This window comes from Poecilia reticulata, chromosome 20, assembly GCF_904066995.2.
Source record: "Poecilia reticulata chromosome 20, P_reticulata-male-v2, whole genome shotgun sequence".
Classification (NCBI taxonomy): domain Eukaryota; kingdom Metazoa; phylum Chordata; class Actinopteri; order Cyprinodontiformes; family Poeciliidae; genus Poecilia; species Poecilia reticulata.
In genome coordinates this window covers 19,210,114-19,234,674 of record NC_088849.1, presented here as the reverse complement: position 1 = coordinate 19,234,674, position 24,561 = coordinate 19,210,114, and the positions used below count along the sequence as shown (strand labels likewise).

The following is a 24,561-nucleotide window of genomic DNA, read 5'->3' as shown; positions in this document are numbered from 1 at the left end:
CAGCCCTCATACCTCCATTTGTAAACAGACCGCTTCAGGCGCACAATCGACTTAAGTCAACGTGACAATTAAATTTTAAGATTGAAACTGAGAGTGAAAGATTTTGTATCGTTATTTATTCGCTGTCGTGCAGAAGAACGGTGCATGCATAACCATTTCAGCTTTACGGTTCTCAAACTTACGGTTTTTCATTCTTTTACCTTCGGTTTCATTTTAAACATTCTCAGAAATGTTTGGGCAAATGTGTAGATTACATAACTAGGGTGTTTTCAGGATTCAAGACATGAAAAACTAACCCACTTTTGGTTTGTGGTGCACTAAACCCAGACACTGGTGTGTAAGACCAATAAGGCAGTCGATTCTGTCAACAACAGTCGCAACATGCAACCTCTATCGGCATCTAGCAGCTTTACTGCATGTTTTTCTCAACATTTTTGACGGTGTACATGCTCTGTTTCATTCATTTTCCCCCTAAAGTCATCACCTTTCACATTTATTTTGAAGTATCTCTTCAGAAAATTAGTTGATGGGAATTGATGCCACTGACTCAGCTGTTAATCACATGTAAAAACAACAACACTGAAATTCTGCAGTAAGGTGTCTTGTGGGTGTGAAATGATCTGTTAAAAAGTACAAGCGGCTCATAAGAAGAGTGAAAGGTTTTCCCCTGTCACAGTAGGCAGCGCTCACTAGTCTTCAGGTGGCTTCATAGGCTTCCTTGATTAACTGGATACCACACATAAAAAAAGCAATGAGGATTTTATTCATAAAGTGTGCACCTTTTTCCAACATTTAACAATAACAAGTGCCTAAAATGAGCTACAAAATTGCTGAAAATAGGCAATAAAAAAAAAATTACATAGGTTTAGGATTGGCTGCAAAGCAAATCCCTCCCCTTTTTCACTTGTGTCCATATAGAGTCGTGTCTTGATTTCCAGGTCTCAAATATCAAAGTCCTCATCACCACATCAATTATACACAACAAACCTAAATGTAAGTTAAAAAAGTTCAAAACGTTCAGTAATATGACCTTTGGTTTCATGTAAATAAAACACCCTGCTGGCCCTTTAAGAGCAATCGTGGCAGTTGTACTACTAGGTACTTCCCAAACTCAATGAACCACAGGGGGGCCCAGTCAGGGTGTATCTGTGTCCTGTCAGAGAAAGGGGAAGTAGATACTATTAAAACTCATCTGTGTACGTGTATGCTTCTAAAAGATGCTGTGAAACTGAATGCAACACTGTCTGCTTCCATCTTTGCATCCTAGTTAGTCCAAAATCCTCAATTGTGCGTTAATTGAATCCTCAGCGGGGAGCTTCTGTGGCCCCAGCAGCAGCAGCAGCAGCCGCCGCCTGCAAGACACAGAAAAGGAGACAACATGTCCTGAAATGACTGTCTGCAAAAAAAAAAAAAAAAACTTTCATCTCACATAACAGGTCACTGAGAAACACTTAATGCAAACACAATGTCTCTTTCACAATGAGTTGATCGTCGTTAGAAATGCATTTGGCTTTCAGTAAACAGCGGGGGAACGATACAGGACATGTAGCTAAAGAAATCTACAACAGTATACAAGCACGCCATTGTTATATCTTCACTTGTTGCATTTTGACCACTAAAACCACCACAGCAGAGAACTGCAGGTTTATACAGATTAATATTAGCACTCTAGTAATGTATTGGTTGCTAACCAATCCTTTGCACCTACTGCAGCCATTTTAGTCGTTTCATCTTTGGTGCATGTGTCCCAATAGAATGCTAGCCAGTTAGCAAAAGCTCCAAACCGCAATAAAACACGTCAGGATCAAACCATCAGCCTACAAATCAGAGGAGGCAGCTGAAAAGAACTCTATTGGTTGAGACCGAGTGATTTATATTTGTACTTTTACAATTTCATAAATATAGTTTTGAAAAGTACATCAACTTACATTCAGTACTTTGGTGATTCCATTATTTATTTATTTACAGTGCTTTGAAAAAGTACTTGCTTACATGAATAAACCAAGTAAATGTAAAAAGCACTTTTCAGATGGGAATTTAATTAATTATAGAAAAAAATCCATCCAAGCCAAACAATATTGTCCCCCCAAGTGTAACAGCTAATTGTGTCTGCTGATGTCAAGCTTTTATTATAACTGAATTAGTTTTTTACATCAATGTGGAGGAATTTTGAGCAGCTCTTCTTTCTAGATCGGTTTTACTTCATGCCAAAGCATCTCCTATAGGTCTGGACTTCGACTAGGCCACTCTGAAGCACAGTTGTCGTTTTTTTTGAGGCATTCAAAGTTGGACTTGACAGTGAGTTTTGGATTATTGTCTTGCTGCAAAACCCAGGCGTGTGTGAGGTGAAGTTCAAGAACTGATGATTTCAAGAGTTTCTGGTAGAGAGAAAAATGAATGGATCTGTCAATCATTTTCTTAAATCATTGCCTGAATATTGCAGAAGGATAATGATCGGAGAACATGAGCAAGTCCAACTCTGCTATTTACTGGAAAGAATATTTTGGAGTGACCTAGTCAAAGTTCAGATCTTGTTTAAGACCATGATCTTAAACTGGATGCTCATGCTTAGAAAACTTCCAGTGTGCCTGAATTAAAACAACTTTACCAAGTAGAGTAAAAAGCATCGTTAAAGGTCAAACAATGAGTTAGTGTTTTTTTTATCTCATCACTTGAACATTTTGTAACGTAGGTCATCTTCGTCTGAATTTAAAATTAATTTAATGACCTCAAACATTCATGCTTAAGGGCAGAAGTAAATATTTCTTTGACACTCTTAAATGTCTGTCCAAGCTTATGACTAGAGCTGAACTAATCACTCACACAACCACTGAGCACATTTCTCTGGAACATTTTAAAGTTCAGCATCTTGCTCAATAACGTGTTGAAATGTGAACTGGAAGATCATCGCAATACAAAGCTGCCCCGGCAGCTTTATTTAAACTATTATGCAAGAAGGTAGCAGTCACAGTCAGTAACACAGCGGAGCTAAAGAAGCCTCTGACTGAAGACAGTTTGCTGTTGTTTGACAGTGATGAAGAGGAGGCTCAGGGTTTTCCATAAATGTCTCATTTGGTGAAGAACCATCCTTTGCACAATCATCTCCAGACGTGCCAGATAAGTTCCCAGAACAGAACCTGCCGTCTTCAGCAGCTTGCTTTGCTTTTCTTAAAAGGTTTTTACAGGTTTTATAAATATGAAAACAACAAAATGTTTAAGCAAAACAGTGACAATCGTCAAAAAGAGAGCGGCAATTTGCATATTTTATTTAAAAGGACAGACATAAATGATTAATCCATTAATGACTTCCTCCAAGTGTCTTATTTTGTATTTTTGTTTTTTATTAATTTTTTAAAATGTTATAATATTGATTATATTTCCTGTGATTGCTATGTGCATCTTTGACCAGTCTGCATTTTCTTGTGCAACTTTGTCTCGTTTTAGATATGGAAGATGATTTCCTCTAAATTTGAAGCGGTTCATCCCAGCGGTTCAGCTTTTTCGCTGATTGGTCATGCTGTTTATGTGTGAATGTGTCACTGATTCATTCAATTGTTTCCTGTATGATGTGATTTTTATTTAAACACAAACTGTTTGGTGATTTGTGATGACCATGATGATGGCCATGGATTAATCTGAAAGTAAAGCTGCTTCTTATACGTCGAGTGTTGCAGAAGAGAAAATCGATTTTAGTTCATTAACATCCACTTATAAAAAACAATGATCAAATAAAATGCCAAATGTTTCTGTCAAGGAGCTGAGGATCAGAAAATATGTCTTCAAATGTTTAAACTGAAATATCAAAGAGGAATTATTTGTAGTTGAAGACAAGAAGTTACAATTTCACGCTCCACTAAACAAAGTTATTTCAATAATAAAGAAATACTTTTTTTAATAGGTTTTTCCTTTAGTTGAGATTTCAGACATGCCCCACAAAAAATTGATTTGGACAAACTTGCCGGCAAGTTTGTCCAAATCAACGAAGCATAAAAAATTTAATGAATTATTATTCTTTTACTGGATAAATTCTTACTGAAAATTTTATGGGGGAAAAAACCCCCCTGTATTTTGCAGAATTACTAGTTGTACAGTTAATTCTGTTCCTGCTGTCACATGGCTTAGCATGCATCAGATTTTTGCTTGAAATCATCTCAAACAGAAGACAAGCCCGCAGCATCCTTGATCCTCTACCGTACTTAAAACAAAAAAAGGAATTTTATTAGCTTTAAGTCCCTGGAAAATAATCAACTTAAAACAGTGAAGCATGCATTATAAAAATCATCTTATGGATCCTCTCCAGCCCCATTGAGCAAATTTACCTGAATTACAGGTTTTGTTTTTCAAATTTATGAAATTTTACGACCTGTTTAAGACCATTAGGTTTTAAATAAAGACCTTAGATAAGACTTACAAACCATTTCACTGAGCTGATGTCTTAAAGAAGACGTCCAACCTAAATTGGTGTTTTTTTTGGAATGCAACTCAGTTGCTTTCACACCTAAGCTACATTAATTTTACCCCCCCCTCCTCCTCCTGTATGTTTCGTTTACTCAAATAAAAGGTTGGATTTTTCAAAAATTGAGCTGTGCTGCTAGAGTGAACAAGTATATCTGGATTAAATTGCCATATTTATTTATTTTGTAAAGCTTAAGGATGACTAAAAAAAAATCCTGGATTTCTATTTTAAAATCAATAATCTTTATGGTTGGATGAGGTTACTTATCAAGTTTTCAAACATGAAGCAGAAGACGAGTACTTAATTGAACTCGCTCCTTTTAGGAAGTTGTAAAAGCCACGTCAGTTTGTCTCAGCGGTTGTAAAGCTGGGGTGGAAACCGCCTGAAGAGGAGGCAGTGACGTCGTAATGGACAGCTGTGTCTCAAACTGGAGCTTCTGAGGCTGCTGCTCCTCCACTTCCTGCACTTCAAGGCAGCACGCCCGCTACAGAAAGCCACTCAGGAATATATGCAGAAACCCGTCATAGGAGGTGTTGAACCGTTTCACGTTCAAGTGGGTTGGGGACTTCACCTAAGTGATGACAGAGGGCTGCTGATGGATTTGGGGTTTTGTCATCAGGTGATGATTCAGTGACATCAATGCATTAAAAGATGCTTGAAAGAAGAAAATACCTCACTCGTATTTCTGAAAGATGTGGGGTCGATGTCGGAAACTCATTTTCTTATTAAAGTTGCTTCTGAATCCAGTTAAGTTGTTGAAACACGCAGAACAAGGAACCAGGAAGAAAAATAACTGGGGAAAAATTATTTTAGGTTCTATTCATAGTGTAGAAATTAGAGATGCAAAACCCTTGCACAACCAGCTCTGTTATTACTCATTAAAAAAAACATTTCACTGTTACTGAACAATCTGTTCTCCTTCTCTGGCGTACTGTACTGTACTGTAATGATATTTTACTTTACTATGCACATTTTTGGAAAAGTGATCCAACTCAGTTGCATATCCCTTGGATTACAAATCTGATATCTTTATTTCTGATAACTCCACAGGATTTTCTAGTAATCTTGATTTTTATGTGCTTTTTACACTTCAAAATCTTAATCTTGCTGCGGTTACACTTAAATTTCCCCTTCGCCCGACATTAAAGGCCGTTTCTATTCTATCAGCACTTAAAAATATCCATCTGAAGTGGTCGTATAACAGAAGACATGCTTCCTCCTGCTGTCACGTTTCCAAACTTGTCCCATCATTCGCTGTAAAAGTTGATTTCCCGGGCAGCTGTAAAAAGTGGCAGCAGGAATCCGGGACGCCACGTGTCATATCAGGGAAAGTGTTATTTCCAGGGGCCTGACAGAGTACGAGAAGGAATGTGGGTGAGGTTAGCAACCAACACGGCTCAACTGGTACCGCTTCCTCCTCCTCCTCCTCCTCCTCCTCTTCTTCTTCCAGTGATCTCACCCTATTTGTAGAGGTCTGGTATCTGAGAGCCGCCTGGCTGAAACGTCAGCTGTGAATCACATGAACCTCCACACAGCGGCCCGGCTGGACCGGGGCCCGGCCGGCTCTGCTGCACGCTCATATCTGAACCGGCACTTTCACTAGCGTGCCCCTGCTATTTATAAGTGGAAACCAAACTAGCTGCTGCTAACACACTAAGCCATGCAGGAGCGCTTGGATGGCATTTCTCACTGTGACTCTAGAGCTCTGTGGGAAATCCCATTTTCATCCGCTGCTGAATAAACCAGGTCAGCCACTTGATCGCTTGATATTGCTGGGAGGCATTGTCTCATCTGCAGCGGGTCATGCAGGGTACTGGCTGGCTGCCGTCCACTGAAAACTGCAATGCCACAGCCTGAAATTAGCAGGAAGAAATATGGATGTTCATTTGGTAAAACGAGCAAATAGTGGGGAAAAATATCAAAAAGGTACAACAGGAAATACAGTGCAGTAATAGGAACTACACCTACTATACTCTCACTGTTCTCACACACAGAAAAACAGCCTGTTTAACCATTAAGTGGATGCTTAAAGTCAAGAAATATACAGCAGATATTGAAATAATTTAGTTAAAAAGATGTCTGAGATTTAAATGCAAAAGGAGACTGTGGAAAATCACAGTAAAGTTAAGTTGTCCAAGAAGAATCTTCCTGATATTTGTATGTTGGTCAGTCTGAAAATCACGACTATTATTTAAGATATTTACTAATTAATCTCCCACAAACATGTTCTGGAATCAAGTCTACAAAAATGAAAAAATAAAATCTAAACTACAATCAGAATTACACAAGTAAAAATGACACATTAACTACTCTCAAATTAATCGCAACATCCAAATTCTGGCTAAACACGTTCAATACCTTCCCGTCACTTTCTGCATAATTTGCCAGCATATTGCTCTGTGTTTAAACCTCAGCTGCTTGAACACATTTTATGTGTTTGCAGGTTGGTGCAGACTCCACCAAAGATCAAATCTGGAAGAACACACTTACATACATACAAAAATATTTATATTTAAGTAATTTTTTAACAGTTTTATTGCATTTGTGAATTTTTTTTGTGGATCAAAACAGAAAATAAACCAAACCAGGCTCTAGATATTTGCACCTTTCAGCTAGAGTTTGGCAAGAGATATTAAGTTATCAGTCAGAAGAAAGGTAGAAAAAACAAGTCTTTATTTTATGTCAAATTGAAATAATTTCAGTATATAAAATAATAATGTAATGTTTTGGTAGACTAAGATACTTCAAATATCTACCACTTCAAATATTTGAAGTATATCTTGGCTAGATGACTACCATCTAGCCAAGTGGTAGTCATCATGATGGTAGAAAACAGCAAGGTAAATGTGGCTTAATGTTGCAATATTCAACATTAATATCACAATTTCACTTCAGGCTTACTGTGTCGGATTAAACCATCTTGCAGTGAAGACAGTCAATCCAGCATTAACTGGAGAAAATATGGGAAAACAATGAAGTTATATAAACTGGACGTTTCTGCAAAATTCATAAAGAAACAAAAAGTCAAAGTTTTCAGCAACGAGGCAGTTTAAGCTGCTTTACATGAATGATGACCACACAAAACACAATGAGCAAACAAAAAAGAAGCAATACATCACAGTGGCAGAATAAAGAGATGTAATAAAAAGCTGAAATTCAGACAAGAATGAATCTATTTTCCCGACAAAGTAACTCTAGAGAGGTGGGTTTTTAGTCTGGCTTTAAAGGAATTCAGCTTTTCAGCTGTTTTGCAGTTTTCTAGAGGATTTATTTTTCAGATTTGTATGAATAGAAGCTGAATGCTGCTTCTCCATGTTTGGTTCTGGTTCTTCAGAGCAGACCAGAACCAGAAGACCTAAGAAGTCTGGAAGGTTGATTCAACAACAGCAGATGTTTAATGTATTGTGGTGCTGAGCTGTTCAGTGAATTATTAACTAATAACAATATTTTAAAGTCTATTCTCTGAGCTACAGGGAGCCGGAATAAAGGCTTCAGAGCTGGGGTGATGTGCTCGATCTTCCTAGTTTTAGTCAGATTGCAGCAGCAGCATTCCAGATCTACTGTATCTTTATTTATTTTTTAGGCAGACCTGTTAAGACATTGTTGCAGTAATCAATGTGACTAAACGGATGAGTTTCTTGAGTTTCACAAGATAGCAGCTAGTTAGTGATGCTGCAAAGCAGTTGACTATAAAACACTAAAGGAGCAGCAGGATTTTTAGTCAAACTCTTGTGCCTGTTTTACATTTGACAACAACATCCTGAATTCTCCACCTGTCCAGACTGAGGTCACCAACTTTCACAACCTGAGGAGCCATTTTGTAAAATGTAACCACGACAAAATCCTTAGAAAAACAAAATAAGAAAGTTCAACTTTAGGAATTACCAGTTGTAAAGTGTTGGTCAAAGGACAAATATTTTATTTTTATTAAGAGATTAACAAACTATAATAGAAATGATCATGAAAACCTTCTCTTCAGTGGAAAGTAGTTTGACGGCAAAGTTTATCTTTACTTTTTTAGAGCGACAGCGGAGACATTGAGCATCTTCACACTCAGGCACCACAATGAAACTCGGTGGTGGCTGCATCATGGTGGGTTTTTTGTTCAGCTGGAACTGGGTTGATACTATGAAAGGCTCCAATCATTAACCCACTTTCACCAAGACTGATAGGCTGCTATGATGCTGACGATGAAGAGGGATTTAACCGGACTGTAATACATCCAAATTATTAAAGTAATCAGTTCAGGAAAATGCTAAATTGTAGGAATGGTCTAGTCAAAGCTCAGAGCTAAATCTGACTGAACACAAGCCTGAACTTTTGCAAGTCAAGAGTGGACTTATACTACCAGGTTAAGGCTCGGCGTGAGGGCAGGTTGATTCTTGGTTGTCTTGTAATCACAGCCAACATCTAAGCTGAAACATTGAACAACTTATGTCACCTGAAGAAGAAAGAAAAGATTTATACGCCTGCTCTGAAAAAGCTCATTGCTTAATCTGGTCTGAACACAGAAAAAAGACAACTTTAGCATGTTTAACTGGCTCAGACCTCAGCGGCCTTTCAGAAAGCTCTCCAGCACCCTGACAAATCCACTTCAGTGGGTTAATGGGTCATGAAAGATCGGTTGGATCTGCTTCTAACCAGCTGAATGAAGCAGCATCCCGTTTCTGCCACCCAAGCCAAGCTGCTCCAGCTGCTTCTTATCTCAGCTGTAACGTGAACCGGCAGGAATCCGCAGCCAGTGCTGATGCTGGCGTGATCTGTGGCTTGTTGCCAATCTTTCATTGGCAACAAGCTCATTACCCCAAAAACCCTCTCGGGGTGAGATGAGACGCATTGAGGCACCCGTCGGCGCAAACAATCCAGGAGAAGGTCAAAGCTCCGATCTGGATTGTTCCAGAGTTTACGTCAGAAGACGTTTCCTCGATGCAGCACGGAATCCTCACCATTTAGTCCTTCTGAGTTCAAGAAGTTCCTTAAGAGCTGCGGCTTCATTAGCGATCTGTATTTCTGACAGACTGCTGCTCCTAGGAGAGCCGCAAGGCTCCTTCAGAAAGCAGAAATTTCTCCTCACACTGAAACACTGTTATCCTGTGGAAGTGGGCTGCAAGATTCTTTCACGTCCAAACCAGAAATAAATTGGCTCAAGACGCTTGAGCTATTCTTTGTAATGAGTCAGCATTGCTAATGTTTCTCCTTGCGCAGCTGCTCGCCCCATAAAAGCTTCATTTTCTGCTGCCAAGGACCACACATATGAAAAACTGGGGATATTCCAAAGGTCTCTTCCTGCCTGGCTTTCAGGCTTATGAATGGCAACAGATGAGGCCATGAGGAGAAACTAAAAGTGCCTTTTTTGAGTTTTCTCTCTTAAAAAAAGCCCACATTTTAATCAAACTTGAACCCGGCCGTGTCAACTGGCGCCGCGATCAGGTTCAAGGCGCAGAGGGAAGCGGAGCGCCCTCTCGCCGTCTTTTTTACACGAAGTCACCACAGCTGCTGCCGCTCTGCCGCGGAGGCCGAGCGAAAGGTCGGCTCTCCAGCTGAAGGTCGTAAATCCAAGACGTAAAAGAAGGAAAGACTTACGCACTGCTCAACAGGTGCAGGTCCAGAATGAATGGTCACTCCTCTTTCGTTTTATTCCCCTCCCTCCACAGCATCGAGAAGAAAAAAATAAAAAGAGGAAGCTGGAGCGTTCAGACTCAAGAACTTACAGCGCCTGGCAAGAAGGAGAGTATGGCTGCAAAAGACAACGCCAAGTGGTGCATGATTGTAAAGTGGAAGGAAAATGACTCATTGTTTTATTTTTATTTGTTGCAAATATAAATCTGAGGTGTTTGGTCTTAATTGCAGGTCTTTGGAGTGTGTCTTTATCAGCTTTTTACATCTCAAATAGACAGACTCAAGTATGGGCTTTGACTAGGCCAGAGGTCTGCTCTCTTCACAATCAGAAGTGACATTTTTGCCCTCATTCCAGATAAACGAAGCTTCACTAGAGCCAGACATGACATACCACAGGAATTATTACTACAGGAATTTTGTTGGTTATTTTTAAAGAACCACATTTTAATTTTGTGTTTTTAGTCTTTAAATTTAAGAAAAACTTCTTTTTGTTTCCAAAAGAGAAGATGTGTCTTTTCTTCTAAGGTGTGTTGATATTTGTGGAAATAAAAAAATATATATATAATTACGATTAGGCTACAAAAATATAATCACTGGAACAATTGTTCTAAAAAAACCTTACTGGTGCCCTTCGTGTCACACTGTGGTGGAAACGTAATGCAATAATTCTTCGAAAAAATTGTGAAATTGACATTTTTTTATTATATACACATTTAAAACATTTTCTTCTCTTGACAAGTTACATATTCTTGTTCTGATGGCAGAGATTTTTTATTTTAAGCAACATATATACAGATTAAGTGCCCACTACATGGAACCCCATTGAAAACCTGATAGTGTTTCCACCAAATATGGATTCTGAACTCTTTCTGATTTAAAACTTTAGCATTATTGTTTCTAAATTAATATGAACTTGTTTTCTTTGCACTATTTGAGGTCTGAAAGCACTGCATCTTTTTTGTTATTTTGACCATTTCTCATTTTTTGCAAATAAATACAAAATTTTTGCTTTGAATATCAGAGACATGTTGTTCATAGAATAAAAGAACAATGATCATTTTACTCAAACATAAATCTATAAAGAGTAAAATCAGAGAAACTGATCATTTTGGTCTTGTAATTTTTTCCAGAGCTGTACACTGTTTGTACTTGTTTTCCTCATTTCTAAAAGATGAATGTTTGCAGTGTTGATAAATTGTTTTATAACCCAACACACTTCTCCACAAATCAATCCACAATCTACTGTGTTCCTTGGTCATCATGTTTTTATTCTCCAAATGTTTTGTTCCAACAAACCATTGAGGATTTTACTAAACATCTGGATTTATACTGAGATTAAATCCACAGGTTAGATCAGGTGACCTGTAAAGGTTATTGGTTGAATCAGATTTTACTTGGGGGGGTATCAGAGTAAATGGGGTAGAATACCAATACCAACAATCTTTTCAGATTTTTTTTTTCATAACAATAAATTACAGTTTTAACCTGACAAAATGTGAAAAACTTCCAAGTGCTACAAATATTTTTGCAAGACACAGAAACAAGCATCAATTAAAAAAAACCGTATTATGTCTTGAATCATTTTTTAAGCATCAGATATTTATGAATGCACATTTTTACCAATCATCAAACCTTCAGTGAAACAACAGTAAAGCGATTTAAAGCCCGTCTCATTCGTTGGCTGCACCTCTCAGCTTCCTCATAATGAAAAGCTTTGACACATGAGCTGCATCCAGTGAAAGTGAAATAGTGACCACGGTTGTATATTTCAGCGTGGACGACAGGACATGAATAATGCATGCATGGTGGTATTGTTGTTTTTCTTTTTCTAGCATAAATCTGTAAACGGATCTGCATTTAATTTCCTTATAACCTGACAGCTTCATTTAATAAATAGGCAACTGTGATATACTTGTTTGGTTCTTTAAGTCAATTTGCAAAGTGATGAAGATGTCTGGGACGCCCCCCCAGTGACACAACCTGAGACATAACTTCACAGACTTCTGATGTGATCAGCTTGCAAGTCACGTTAGTTATGCAAAAACTCCTCCTGAAACGTTATCTACTCCTCCTCCTCAGTGTGTCTCTCTCAGCTTTGCGTCCTCTCAGAGACAAAGCTCAGGAGTTGAAACTCAAGAAGAGTCACTTGTCTTCTCCTCCACACTCTTTGTTACGCAGATCAGGAATCCCACCCAAGTTGAGGATTTAAAATAAGAAGGTGTGGAGTTACATTATTATTTATTTATCCAATTATCTTTAACAAGTAGTTTCAGTTCCTGGAGCTGAAAAGTAAATCTTCCCTGAGAACAAAATTGAGGTCAAAGAAAAGAGAAATGAGACAGTTGGTTGATCTGCCACCAACAGTGACCCAAAACTCAAAAATCTGCTTTTTCTTTTTTTTTTTTTACAATTACTAAATACATCGAACCTTAGAGCTTCCAGGTCACAGGGAGTAGAAGGTGTGACTGAGTAAAGAATATTCAAATGTAGCAATTTCCAGTTTCAGTGGAGTGATTAAAAGAGTGAGTATTACAAAAAACTTAATTTTAGTAAAAAAAAAGTTTAAACAGTAACACATAAGGCCATTTAATATTTTTCTTTTACAATATATTGCAGTATTTATATATTTATAACACACAAAAGTTACATTATTAACACATTTTGTATGGAGAACTCTGAAAAATAGATGTTTTAAAAACATCTATTTTCTTCTTTTTTTCATGCCTAAATTAGGTTTTTTGAATTTACCCATTTAGTAAATACAGATTTTGGCTGATTACATAAAAAAACAAAAACAATCAAATAAACCTTTAACGCCAAAAGAGTGATTCTTAGTCGCTGATAACTTGTTGAACCACTGGCGCTATTCAGTACCGACTTCCTCTGGAAATGAACATATTTGTGTGAAATTGTTGGAAAACACATGATTCCTGTGGAAATCCGTCATATTAGCTATCGGCGATATAAGACTAACTGTTCTCTTCGGCATTCGCTGAATTCCTCACGCTTCGCTCTCCTTTTATGTCCACATTCAGTCATTAAGAAACTTCCCGCACAAATCCAATAAAGGAACAACAAGCCTTCTCATCAGCCGTCTGGCGGCGCAGGGTTTGTTTCCTGTTGCAAGAATGACGCCATTATCATGAAAAACCAGCATTAAAATTTAATTTGACGTCTTCCCTCTTCTTGTATAGGAGAAACGACGCAAAATGAGGAGAAAATGTACTCAAAAGGAAACATTTTTTACCTTTACTATGAAAATAATTAGTTATTTATGGTAAAGATGAGTAAACCTGAACCATAATCTGAGTAAATCCTTCAATAAGAAATATTCATTTTCACTGGCTCCTCAACGGAGCTGCTATATAAACACTATTAATTAATAATTAATGACTCTTCCTTCCACTGGGGTTTACCTATAATGTGGCACACAGGTCTATTTGTCTGAGCCACTGGCAACAAGTTTGGACCAGAACTCATATTTATCTAAATCCCACGCACAGAGAGGAGGATGACGGTAACGGAAAAAAGAAAAACCCGAAGCTCACTCTCAGAAAACTGCAGCAGAAATGAGTATTTTGGGGCCATCGACTCTCCATTATAACCATTAGAAACTAACTGGTTGTAGAGAGAAGAAGAAAAAACATTCTCTGTCCTGCTTAGAAATGCAAACGTGGAGTTTTATCAACTTCTCAGTGAGGCTTGGATAACTTGTGGTACTGGTTGCACTGGTGCACCTATTGTCTTTTCTTAGATGCACCAGAACAGAAATGAGCTGCATTGCATGTTTATGGGTTCTCCCCTGCAGCAGTTCCTATTGTTTTTGTAATTACTGTCCAAAACGGCAGTACTGACTGAATCTAGTGAACATAAAGTTCTTTACTACAAGCAGGATCTAACAATATTAGAAACTTACTGAAAAAAGGTTTTCCAACTGGACATTTCTTTACTTTTAAGACATTTTTCTTATAAAGATTTATTTTGGACTTGAACTTAGTGAAGATACGTTTTTCTATGGCATCATTAACTGGATCATCAACTCGTTTCATGGCTTCGTGTCAGAAAGTATTTTCCATATTTTCTCTCCTCATCCATGCTACATCCTCAACGTTCATCTGACCGGTCGTATTCTCAACTCTCTCTGTGTGACTGCAGCACACAAACACCTACAGGAGTTAAAGGAAGTGTCCACCGTTCACCATCTCTGATCGATTTACAAAATTTAAAAGCCTAAGGTGTGTCTGTTGACTTTTGTGAAACAGCCACCGATGACATTGAGAAATTAGTTTGCATGTGCGACTGCAGTCCTGGATTTGGCTTAAAAGATAAGAGGATAAACTGTAAGAACACCACAAATGTCAATTGATAAGTACAGAGGAGGATCTGTGATGCTGCGGGCCAATGAATTTGCTATACCAAGTAAATCAAAAATTAGATCCATTAGAAGTGGATCTTGTAGCAAGATATATTAAAATTTACTATGAAGTGTAATTTAAGGTATTAGATTTTGCAACTGCAAAAAAGCAACTTTTTTATTATGGTATTTACACTCCTTATCCAGACAGATGGTGCATTAGAGTAAAGATCCATCTTCCTTTAGTGAGTAGTTTTGCTGAGGTTTTGTGGCTGCAAGGCAGCAGCAGAAGCTCGACGTGTTAAAGAAGGAAACATAAATATACCTGAAAGTGTCTCAGAGTGAACTTCATGCCAAAGTGACACCTGATATATGAACCTCAAGACGAAAGACCTTCTTAATTCCCTAATCGAGACCTTAACTTCTATTGAGGAAAACTCCTCAAAAAAAGAAATATTAACACCATCTAATGTGGAATTTCCTATTAAGTAAAGCAGTCGAAATGAGGAAGTCTTATAACTGCTGCTCTGATGAAGCACCAATGCTTTTAAAAGGTCGCGACCTCAGTGACAGGTCTGCCTGGAAAGACGATACTGATGAACGTTGCCTAGTTATTCAGCAAAAAATGCTTCGCAGTCCACTCATTCAGGTCATTTTTTCCCCAACAGCCAGCAGCCTATAGCAGTTTCTGCTCCACTGGCAGCCCCCCATTACAGAGATCTAATCTCAGGATCAACAATTTGCGTTTATGCGATCCAGAAGGCTTTCTGTAATTAGGTACGTTGTAGAATTACAAGGTATTTTTGGTCTAGTTTCTAATGCAAATATCTTAGTGCATTTGAAATAAGACAAAACTAAAATACAAGTATATTTTCAGGAAGAAAAAGGAGCTTGTTTTAAATCTTATTTTATATGGATGAAGAAGCATTAGTTCCACTGGCAGATTATTTTACTTATATCTATAACTTTTCCATCAATTTTAAGGAATAAAAACAAGCTGCTGCATCTTGCTAAAAAGTTACTTGTAAGTCAGTTTTGTCTTATTTCAAGTGTACCAAGATACTTGCACTAGAAACTAGACCAATGATGCTTGGTAACATTTTATCTTTTTGCAGTGTAAACACTGGTTTGCGATGTATTATTGCTCCTTCTTATCAATGAAAGCACAAGTCCAGGCGCACGCTTTAATTCAGCTTGTTTTATCCGGGTTGTAAAAGTTGAAGGGTCCCCGTCCCTTTCATTTCTCCATGCGCCTTTCAATCCTCTCAAACAAGGGAGGCTAAATATTTACACGTCAGCCTTTGCTTGCCTAACGATAAAGCTGAACTCACTCAACAGAGCAAATTCATTTTTTCTTTTTTTTTTTGAGGGAAAAAAAAAAAAAAAGAAAAGTTTCAGACAAAACACGCCGACATGACGAGCGCCAGGCTGCTTTGCGACGGCGTTCCCTTCCCGCAGGTTCGACCTCCTTTTCAGGACATGGCAGGGCTCAGAGACCCGGGGGTCCGCTGGGGCGGGGGCCTCGATGCAGCATCACAACCCTGCTGACACTGCGGTCTTCGTGAAAAGAGGCAATCTGTGCGTTTAGAAATGGCTCAGGCCCAAAAGAGATTAAACAGAGGTGGGCTGGATGGCCATGTGAAGAGCGCTGCAGACAAAGACAACAGCTGAGAGATCACACATCGTCACAGAACAACGAGGCGGCCACTAAGCAGGCGTTACACGTGTTTTAATAACTACTCAACCAATCCCAAACGAGAGAAATTTACAAACTATTAACCGAAGGCACATGCAAATTAAAGCGATTTTGCTAATTAATTAATTAATTCATTCATTCATTCATTCAGAATCAGAGCTGTATAAAAGCCAGCAGGATACAAACTTGATGACGTTTGAGAGGAAGTGAAAAGAAGAAACTGAACCAGAAATGAGCTGATTCTTCTCTTGTTTTTCCCCAAATGTCTAATCTGCTTACAGGGCAACAAAGTTCTCTGGGATTTTATGTGACGGACTAAAACAAAGTAGTGCATGATTGTAAATTTGATAGAAAATGATTCAAGGTATTTCATATGTTGTTGACAGGAAAGATGGAGGAAGAGAGAGGGGGAAAACCTGCAGTAAATGACCCAAAAGGACGACTGGCTCTGGTCTCAGTTACAACCAAGAAGTTTGTTTTTGACATGAAACAAGAGGCATTTCTCAAAAGATGACAAAGCTATGTAAAATTATTTTTTAATCACTTTTATTTACATTTTATTTCAAAAATAGGATATTGACGATTATTTAAACACATTTGAGTAATCAGTGGACAAATACTAATAGCATTGCGGCCCTCCTGATCAAGTCTCTGCATGTTTCTACTGGAATGTTGACTGTTATTAGTGATGAGCTTTGAGGTTGAAAGCGCTCCTTGCCATTACCCTAATCTTTAGCTCCCTCCAGATTCTGAGTCAGATTTTGTGGCCTTAAAAGAATAAACTGTGGAAAAGCCTCTAAGAGATTTAAACACTTTTCAAAAACACAGACAGACATCTATTTTTCTCCCAACGTATTTTTCTGCTTTTCAAAACATCTCAGGAAAAAGGCTGGAGGAAGAAATCAGTTAAAAAACGTCACCACGTGTCAAAATGCTTTCCATACATCGTGTGTAAGTAAAGCCATAAAACATCAAGGAGTTTTTACCCCCAGCAGTCAAATGGGCTTCCCACTATACGATACACTGCAGCAATCTCACACTAAAGGAGCTAAATCTAATCTGAGATAAATCAGCAGCAGCTAGAAATTCCCCGTCCTGTTTCTGCCTGATAGTGAAAAGAACAACAGCCATCAGCAGGAAGAGGAAACAATGTCCAGCATCACCACAGCAGAGGAGGAAGAGGAGGATAAGACATGTTAAAAACTGAAAATCCCCCATCGGCTGAACAATAGATTCAATTTGTACATGTGTAACAATTAACAGGGAGCGTAAAACTGCTCTCACCATCCAAGATGTGGAATTCCTCATGAAGGGAACACAATCTGCTCTGCGGATGAAAGGCTCCCAGGAACCCGGCGGAGCGCGGAGGCTTCTGGGACGAGGCATTTCTCAGTCTGGTGCTGCATTTGTCTCGTTTGGCACAAAGCGCTGATTAGATTCACAATCTGGCTCATGAAGACGTCGCACTGTACAGAACTATACGGCTGGAGGGACTGCAAACGATAACAGGATGTACTGCACATGTTTTACTGCGTCTGGAGAGCAATTTCAGCACAAATGAAACCTGGAAAAAGTTTATCCAAGTGATGAGCATCCTTGGCCTGAACTGGTGTGATAATGAATAATGAATCTAGAACTGTGTCGCTCATGGTGGCAGCATGTTGGAGTAGCTCCATCAGTTCAGATCCTTCAGGCTCTGCTCAGTGTAGGGAAGGGAATCAATACCAATATCCGCTACCTGGGAGTCCGTATCGGTACTCAATGGCACCAATTTTCGGTACTTTTTAACTATTTTTTTTAATTTAACATATTTATTTCTCAATATATATAATTTAACAAATATATCAAGACAAAATCCAACTCTTTGTATTGTAACATCACAGCTATTTAAAGTGAAAAGTCTTCAGAACTTATGCAGTGTTTTGTCTTATTGCACAAATTAAAATCCAGCTCCATGTATTCCTATTTGTCATTTCCCCTGTAAGAAAAACTTTGTGATGGAGGTCCAGGGAAGGCAAATAAGTATAAATCAAATAAGCAAAAGAGGATAGAGTTCAAATAAATAAAAGGTATTTTGTTTTACAAATGAGGTGACTTGACAGATGCAGGCGTGCTAACGGCGGCTAATGCAGGAGTAGTAGAAGTCAAATTGCGCACTCTTCAGCCTTAAGACAAATCTTGTGCTTCACTATTTATTCTCTCAAACGGTGTTTCCACCGCTGGCCTTGTACTTCATGTCGCAAATATTGCAACGAGCGTAATACTTGCCGCATTTTTGAAAAGTGGAGCCCTACCTTTGAGCGTTTCCCATTGGCCATGCTTTGTTTACCGTATCAGCGGCTGCTGACGTAATTGCGCTCTTGCGCGTGCTATGCTGCATTCAGGACAAGCATGGAAAATCCCCTACTCTTCTTCCATACTGTCACAACGATGCGTTTAGGTGCCGAAACATGGTTGATTTTACGTGAACAGGTACTCGGTAGAACCGACAGAATTCGTTTGGTTCTTATAAAAGTATTGAATTCGGTACCCATCCCTGGCTCAGTAGGACCGACACAGATGGATGCAGGCATGTTGCCCTCACTTCTCCTTTTCCTTCTTCATATGTTTGTGTTTACTTTCATGCACATCACCTGACTGGCAGCTTCTCCATTCTGTTGTCTGTCTGTCTCTACATTAGTAACATAATGAACACTCAACAGCAGGAGCAGCAGGAGGGAAAGAGCCTCAATGCAGCCCCTTAAATAGGGCCTTTAGGTTGAAAAGCTACCATTTGGGCATCTATTTAACGAGCACATGCCACCAAATGTGTCACCCTGTCAGCTTGCCTTCCTGCAGCACCAGGAGTGGGTTCAACCTGCCACACTGCGGACCCACGGATGCTGAAGAACCGGGCTGCTGTCTTTAGAGCGTTCTGCGACTTTGTGAAGAACAACAGCGGTCACCTGTAGATCAGACATCTGTGTCTAGGCACGTGCTCACTGATAAAGATAAAAGACATTGAAACCAAAAGGCAGGAGAGGTAGGATTCCCCAGGGGGCCCCCCATCTGCTGTGAGCAAATAAACAGTGAATGTGAATGAACAGACCTTTTCCCCTGCAGACATGCAGAACCATTAATCAGGACCAGGATGCGCCTGCTGGGTTCGCACTGACAGGTCAGCAGCATCAGACTCTCCTCCTCCCCTCACTGTATCTCCATTAGAGCCTGGAGGCGTCAGTTGGCTGCCACTCACTATCACTGTTTTCACAACTGTCCTCCATGGATAACCAGAAGAGAGAAAAAAAAAAGAAAGCTGCACAGGAGGAGCCGAATGATGTATGAGCTGCCATTTACAGCACCAATAAATAAACATTTGCTTTAGGAGCTGCTGTGACTGCAGGAGACCCAAGGAGCCCAGGGTGGCACACCTTTCCCACCGTAAAGGCTTATTGCGGTAAATAAACAGTTATAAAGTAGTGCTTACATGGAGTTAATGTTACAGCTGTGATCGTCTGGGCTCCTAAAACGAGGATTTTCTAACTGATACGTTTTTACCAGCAAAGTTCTCAGAAGATAGTAGTAACAAAATCTAGTACTATTACATCTTATGATAATAAAACAGCAAGAATATTTCTTCATTGTTAAAATGAAAGTTGGTTTAGTGAAGAACTAAGGAGTTGCATTCAGTCAAGTTGTTATTTCTTGTTTTAGTAAAGCTCAACGTAGTTGGCTTGTGACGCAAATCCAAAGATTTTCAACTAGATCAGCATCAAAAAGTGATTAGCCATGCGTAAAGTCAAAAATCTGATATTTTGCCAGTGAGTGAAAGCACCAATTTCACTACCAATCTCAGCGAGTTCAGTTGTCAGCTTTTCGGTGTGGGTCGTTTTTTCTTTTGAGTCACTTTCAGCTTCATGTTCATCACTTTCTTACTGACCGTTTATTAGCTTTCTTCTGGGTTTTGGGGCTTCTATCACCACTCATCTAAAAGTTTGTAGCGTTTTATGTCGAGTTACTCAAACTGAGTGGATTTATTTGTACCGACTTATACGAGATAGAGAATATTGTGTTAACCAATCCACCATCTTACCAGAAGATAAACGCATTAAGACAGTCGTTTGGTAATGTTAGCTTTGCTAACCAAAATAATCACAAGAATAGATGGTAAACTCTGTTTTACTTTGAGTGTGGTTTAGGAAAGGCCTATTCAAAGTCCAGATCCAGACTTAAACCATGTGGACAGGCTGTTCATGTTCAGAAATTGATCAATTGGAACATTTCTACAAAAAAAGAGTCATTGCCTGTTATTAATGGCACAACAATTGGTTTAGTTACCATTTAGTCATCATGAGAAAATTGTCTTTTCTGTTTACTCTAATTCTCTTTGTCTGATATTTAAACCTGTTGAATGATCTGAGCCACAAAGAGAAGAACAAAACACATTTTCAATTACAGCAAAGTTTAAATGAGTTTAAAATGCAAAGACAGTTGGGTAAAAGCCAGACATTTTCGCCTCTGGATTTATGTGAATCAAGCACATTCAGTCCACTACAAGCGCGGGTCCTGGTAAAATATTTACTACCATTGCTTAACTAAGCCACTGGGCTTTCTAGGAATATAATAAAAAATGCATTTTTACCCCGTTTCAATGAAAATTTGCATTTTCCTTGAGCTACATCTTTAAAACATGCCTAACTCTGTATCTATTTAATACTGATTCAATTGAAGGTGGTGGGAGTATCATGCTGTGGGAATGCTTTTCTTCGGCAGGGACAGAAAAGTTGGGCAATACTAGAAGAAAATCTGTTAAAGGCTGCATGAGACTTGGGGAAAAATTCATCCTCCAGGTGGAGAATTTACAAAAAAAAATACAGCCAGAGTTACAGTTGAATGGTTTGTATTAAAACATCTTCATTACAGAACCAGAAATGTTCACACTTTTGCAACGCTGTGCTATTTTCAACCAGAACATGCCCTTAAACCCAGTTGGCAAACACAACTTGTCCTGCATCCCCAGAAGTAAGATAAGACGAGCCCACCCCCCCCCCCTGCTCGCTCCAAACAGGCTGAATGTGGAGGAGGAGCTGAAGGGGTGACAGGGTGCAAGCAAAGATAGTAAAAAAGGAGGAGCTCCAACTGTATGATTCAGCAGAGGTATCAATTCCCACAGATGGGAAGTTTTCTCCTATTGGCTCACAGAGGAGGGGGAGTAAAAAGGCAATCAAAGCCACTCCAGGGACTCTGCTGGTCAAAAATGAGGCACATCACTGAGCCTGCGTGGGGCTCAAGCATGAGGTTTAAGGTGATAAACAGAAGGAAAACAAATATAGTGGAGATAACTGGTAACATCTTGGTCATTTTGACAACATTTTAAAAGAAAAGTCTTCTTAAAAGAGCCTTAAAAGCAGCCTTTTCTTCTCCAAAAGAAGAAAAGACTTCCTTCAAGCAATCTTAAAATGTTTCAGATTAAAATTCCTTTAGGCTTTCTCATTTTTAGGCAAAGATTTGTTCTTGGACTTTTACTGCAGTTTTTATTAAGGTTAATTCACACCACCCCTGTTGAGTCAGCTTAACGGAAGTCTGGTTTGTTTGTCTAGAAAGTCTGGATCGTTAGAGAAGCTGTGAAAGCGTGATCAAACTCTGATGCCGACAAAAAAACCCAAATAACAAACAAACTCCGGTCCATCTAAAAACCTTAGTCTCTATTCTGTTGTAGTGAACACGGCCATTGTTTGAACGCAAATGTGAATACCAAGTGGACCAGAGACAGCTTCAAATGCAGGAAGAGAACTATACCGCAGGGCATTCTGGGTAAAAGCAACCAAAACAAACTCACAAGTCCTGTGGAAGAAGTAGCTTGTGGTCTTTTGCTAAAGATTAAAGAAAAATTCTACAACTTCTAAAATCTGACGTCGTTCCATTTTTGTTTATATTTTGTGAAGAAGGTGGTCATGTTCAATGTCTTCTTCTAAGGTTTCCATGTCATTTCCTTAAAAAGGTCGTGATGCAGCGCCACCACAGGCGAGAGGGGGAACAGATTTTTAAAAGCGTTTGTTTCATTTGACACACTGCAGTGTGACATCGAACCACACCAACTGAAAATCTAACAAATATTGCAACTTTGGTCCCCAATCAAATCTACCAAACTATCTGCTGTGATAACACCCTTGATAGTCTAGTTTCTGAACACCTTTGATAAATTGTTGTAATCTATTTTTTTGTTTGTGAAGATGTCCTATTAGGAAAATCTGGATGTTTTTCAATAATGCTCCTTGGGTTTCCATTCAGAATGTTGTCAGCCCCCTTAAGGCCGACCTGTCTGGGTTGACAAGCGGGTTTTACAGCCTCTAATTATTTGTAGTTTGAATTCAGGTCAACTCAGAGAAGGAATGAAGAAAAGTCAATTTATGATTTCTTTTTAAGATCAGAAAGCGAGAAAAAAATTATTAAAATTGGAAATCCAATTTGGCATGAAAAAAATCTGAGATTTTATTTTTAAGGCCTACTTTCTGCATTTTTTTTGTGTGTGTTTGAGCCAGAGAGCCACACAGCCATAAAGATCCTAACACATCTGGCCTGCAGAGGTTATTTTCCACAGTAACATGTCCTATATGACACCATCAGTTGACAAATTCTGCTAATCCAGATCATTTGCTTTTGCCGTTCCTCTTTGAATTTCTGTCAGACCACATGGTTAAAAAAACATCCTTGCCATTTAAATATCTCCTGTTGTTGTTGTATCAACCTTCTAATCTACTCTGCAGCTCCAGGAACAAAACCAAACGAGGAGAATTCAGTTTTTATTTTCCATAAAACTGCTGAAACACAGAGTTTCTTTATATCAAGGTTATAAACCCATTTGTTCATAGATGCCTGTGGTTAATAATAACTGGAATATCATAAACTGCTGTTTGTAATGTTGTTTTTTTGCTAGTTTGTTGTTTCACAGAACTCTGAATTACCTGATTTCTTGGCTGAAAATACAGATAAATAAATTATGATTGATGGAGGAGATGGTGTGAACTTCCTAATTCTCTCTCTGTCTTTGGTTCTTTACACTTTTTACAGGAAGGGTCACAGCAGACTCTACCTGCTGAGAAGGCTGAGGTGATTTGGACTGCAGGGGGCAGTCTGCCACCCCATGTATGAAGCTGTTGCTGTACTGGAGAACTCCTACAGTGACAGACTGCTGCATCCCAAGTGAACAAAGAAGCGTTATCATAGATCCTTCCTCCCAACAACTGTTAGATTTTAGAACCATTACTGCTCCCAACAAATTAATGTATACCTGCTGGTTTTTGTACATCCCTGTTGTTTGAGCAGTTTTATGTTAATAGTCTGCTTTTAATCCAAAAATACAAGCACAATTTGTAAATGATTTCAATAAATCTTCTCAGATGCACCTTTGGATCGGAGTTGCAACTTTTAACTACTACAAAGCATTTTATGTTGTAATTTTGCCATAACTGCACTGTATCTTAACCGTAATTCTGTTTTTATATATTTTATGTTTTTATATTCGTGTGAATTTACATGCCTCGGAGCTATTGCACAATAATTTCTCCATTGTGGGTCAATAAAAATCCACAAGTAAAAAGATTTGACTCTTACAGGTTATAAAGAGGAAATCTTTCTATCCCATTTACCGAAAAGCTACACATGAAAGGAGACTTTTGGGTGTTTGACAAATTTAAGATATATTGAGGATGAACACTAATTCCAATTAAGAGCATAAAAAAGTTTCAGTCCAAGCCTCTGTTGTTAGAACAGTGGTTTTATTGTTACTCTGCAGTCCTGCCGCTCCTTCAAACACATCATAAAGTGTGTCGCAAGAACGGAAGATATGAAAGAACTTTGACAAAGCAGGAATTTTTACAACTTCCACCTAGGATCTAATCTTACATCAACACTCTGGAGGAGCTCTGAAACTCTCTCATCATGTTTGGCATCATTGCGACACGTGATTGTCGCCCTTTCACTGATGTGGACAGAAACAACAAAGGAGGTCCATTCGTCTCCTTCGCTGTCAGCTCCATACGGGAGTATGGAAAGCGACCTAATAAACGTGCGGGCATGTTTCGTTTCAACCGCCAGCCCTCATGCTCGCACAGTGGCAGGACACATAAACATAAAATGTAGGTCAGTTAAACAGTTTGTGTCTGTTCTCCTCCCCGCATGCCTGAGCTGGACCGACGGCGAGAAAGTCCAACACGCCGGCTGCAGATTGTGACTCATCTCTCCCGGACAACCTGGGAACCTCGTTTTTCCTCACTTTCTCCTCCTTCGCCCTGCACCCCCTCCTCATTCCTGTTAAGCAGCACCGCAGAGCTCCTGTCCTGCTGTCTGAGGGGATCATGTTTCCTCTTCACTGTGACTGAACTCAGACCAAACACAGTGTGTTTAAAGCTGCGTGTCATTCTGAGGCATGAGCTGTGTCAGGATTCTTGCAGGGAG

General features: G+C 39.0%; 1 protein-coding gene across 3 annotated transcripts in view; it reads right to left on the bottom strand.

Annotated features, from left to right (window-relative positions):
• Positions 1–744: 744 nt before the first annotated feature.
• The window catches only part of myca (MYC proto-oncogene, bHLH transcription factor a), a 33,347-nt gene continuing 9,530 nt past the window's right edge, over positions 745–24,561 (bottom strand). For all 3 annotated transcript variants that reach the window (XM_008396652.3, XM_008396653.3, XM_008396654.2), the window contains exon 3: positions 745–1,352. The gene's annotated coding sequence lies outside the window, so the exon portion shown is untranslated. The remainder of the gene's footprint in view (positions 1,353–24,561) is intronic.